We start from the raw sequence: 4,149 nt of genomic DNA, 5'->3' as shown, positions 1-4,149 counted from the left end.
CGGGACAACGATCTGCTCGGAATAACAAAAGGAGGAAGCCAGACATCGTCATGCCTGTCAATGTAGGGTCCGTATGTCCAGCATAGCCTACAAGATACAGAACACACGCTACAATATTCTGATTAAACGTGCTAAAGGCAGAGCACAACTCTAGATTTATTTGATCAATTATATATATATAACATTGCATTAATTAGCATAAAATAACCCACCAACAGTAACTCTTCAACCATTCAAGTTAGGTACCAAACCAACTTTCACCCAAACACTAAATCAATCAATGTTTCCATCTATCTACTACTATTTGAAGAATAACCAGTCACTACCATTACTACTGTAGACACTACCACTACTATAACCAGTCGCTATCATTACTATAACCAGTCACTACCACTACTATAACCAGTCACTACCACTACTATAACCAGTCACTACCACTACTATAACCAGTCACTACCACTACTATAACCAGTCACTGCCACTACTATAACCAGTCACTACCACTACTATAACCAGACACTACCACTACTATAACCAGTCACTACCACTACTATAACCAGTCACTACCACTACTATAACCAGTCACTACCACTACTATAACCAGTCACTACCACTACTATAACCAGTCACTACCACTACTATAACCAGTCACTACCACTACTATAACCAGTCACTACCACTACTATAACTATAACCAGTCACTACCACTACTATAACCAGTCACTACCACTACTATAACCAGTCACGACCACTACTATAACTATAACCAGTCACTACCAATACTATAACCAGTCACTACCACTACTATAACCAGTCACTACCACTACTATAACCAGTCACTGCCACTACTATAACTATAACCAGTCACTACCACTACTATAACCAGTCACTACCACTACTATAACCAGCGCCTACCACTACTATAACTATAACCAGTCACTACCACTACTATAACCAGTCACTACCACTACTATAACCAGTCACTACCACTACTATAACTATAACCAGTCACTACCACTACTATAACCATTCACTACCACTACTATAACTATAACCAGTCGCTACCACTACTACTGTAGACACTACCACTACTATAACCAGTCACTACCACTACTATAACCAGTCACTACCACTACTATAACCAGTCACTACCACTACTATAACCAGTCACTACCACTACTATAACCAGTCACTACCATTACTACTGTAGACACTACCACTACTATAACCAGTCACTACCACTACTATAACTATAACCAGTCACTACCACTACTATAACTATAACCAGTCGCTACAATTACTACTGTAGACACTACCACTAATATAACCAGTCACGACCATTACTATAACCAGTCACTACCACTACTATAACCAGTCACTACCACTACTATAACCAGTCACTACCACTACTATAATCAGTCACTACCACTACTATAACTATTACCAGTCACTACCACTACTATAACCAGTCACTACCACTACTATAACTATAACCAGTCACTACCACTACTATAACCAGTCGCTACCATTACTACTGTAGACACTACCACTACTATAACTATAACGAGTCACTACCACTACTATAACCAGTCACTACCACTACTATAACCAGTCACTACCATTACTACTGTAGACACTACCACTACTATAACTCTAACCAGTCACTACCACTACAATAACTATAACCAGTCACTACCACTACTATAACCAGTCACTACCACTACTATAACCAGTCACTACCACTACTATAACCAGTCACTACCACTACTATAACTATAACCAGTCACTACCACTACTATAACCAGTCACTACCACTACTATAACTATAACCAGTCACTACCACTACTATAACCAGTCACTACCACTACTATAACCAGTCACTACCACTACTATAACCAGTCACTACCACTACTATAACTATAACCAGTCACTACCACTACTATAACCAGTCACTACCACTACTATAACCAGTCACTACCACTACTATAACCAGTCACTACCACTACTATAACTATAACCAGTCACTACCACTACTATAACTATAACCAGACACTACCACTACTATAACTATAACCAGTCACTACCACTACTATAACTATAACCAGTCACTACCACTACTATAACCAGTCACTACCACTACTATAACCAGTCACTACCACTACTATAACCAGTCATTACCACTACTATAACCAGTCACTACCACTACTATAACTATAACCAGTCACTACCACTACTACTGTAGACACTACCACTACTATAACCAGTCGCTATCATTACTATAACTATAACCAGTCACTACCACTACTATAACTATAACCAGTCACTACCATTACTACTGTAGACACTACCACTACTATAACCAGTCGCTATCATTACTATAACCAGTCACTACCACTACTATAACCAGTCACTACCACTAATATAACCAGTCACTGCCACTACTATAACCAGTCACTACCACTACTATAACCAGTCACTACCACTACTATAACCAGTCACTACCACTACTATAACCAGTCACTACCACTACTATAACCAGTCACTACCACTACTATAACCAGTCACTACCACTACTATAACTATAACCAGTCACTACCACTACTATAACCAGTCACTACCACTACTATAACCAGTCACGACCACTACTATAACTATAACCAGTCACTACCAATACTATAACCAGTCACTACCACTACTATAACCAGTCACTACCACTACTATAACCAGTCACTGCCACTACTATAACTATAACCAGTCACTACCACTACTATAACCAGTCACTACCACTACTATAACCAGCGCCTACCACTACTATAACTATAACCAGTCACTACCACTACTATAACCAGTCACTACCACTACTATAACCAGTCACTACCACTACTATAACTATAACCAGTCACTACCACTACTATAACCATTCACTACCACTACTATAACTATAACCAGTCGCTACCATTACTACTGTAGACACTACCACTACTATAACCAGTCACTACCACTACTATAACCAGTCACTACCATTACTACTGTAGACACTACCACTACTATAACCAGTCACTACCACTACTATAACTATAACCAGTCACTACCACTACTATAACTATAACCAGTCGCTACAATTACTACTGTAGACACTACCACTAATATAACCAGTCACGACCATTACTATAACCAGTCACTACCACTACTATAACCAGTCACTACCATTACTACTGTAGACACTACCACTACTATAACCAGTCACTACCACTACTATAACTATAACCAGTCACTACCATTACTACTGTAGACACTACCACTACTATAACCAGTCACTACCACTACTATAACTATAACCAGTCACTACCATTACTACTGTAGACACTACCACTACTATAACCAGTCACTACCACTACTATAACCAGTCACTACCACTACTATAACTATAACCAGTCACTACCACTACTATAACTATAACCAGTCGCTACAATTACTACTGTAGACACTACCACTAATATAACCAGTCACGACCATTACTATAACCAGTCACTACCACTACTATAACCAGTCACTACCACTACTATAACCAGTCACTACCACTACTATAATCAGTCACTACCACTACTATAACTATTACCAGTCACTACCACTACTATAACCAGTCACTACCACTACTATAACCAGTCGCTACCATTACTACTGTAGACACTACCACTACTATAACTATAACCAGTCACTACCACTACTATAACCAGTCACTACCACTACTATAACCAGTCACTACCATTACTACTGTAGACACTACCACTACTATAACTATAACCAGTCACTACCACTACAATAACTATAACCAGACACTACCACTACTATAACTATAACCAGTCACTACCACTACTATAACCAGTCACTACCACTACTATAACCAGTCACTACCACTACTATAACTATAACCAGTCACTACCACTACTATAACCAGTCACTACCACTACTATAACCAGTCACTACCACTACTATAACCAGTCACTACCACTACTATAACTATAACCAGTCACTACCACTACTATAACTATAACCAGTCACTACCACTACTATAACTATAACCAGTCACTACCACTACTATAACTATAACCAGTCACTACCACTACTATAACCAGTCACTACCACTAC

Source organism: Salvelinus fontinalis, chromosome 19 (genome assembly GCF_029448725.1).
Source record: "Salvelinus fontinalis isolate EN_2023a chromosome 19, ASM2944872v1, whole genome shotgun sequence".
NCBI lineage: Eukaryota > Metazoa > Chordata > Actinopteri > Salmoniformes > Salmonidae > Salvelinus > Salvelinus fontinalis.
The sequence above is the reverse complement of the archived record's forward strand: the minus strand, read 5'-3'. Positions refer to the sequence as shown.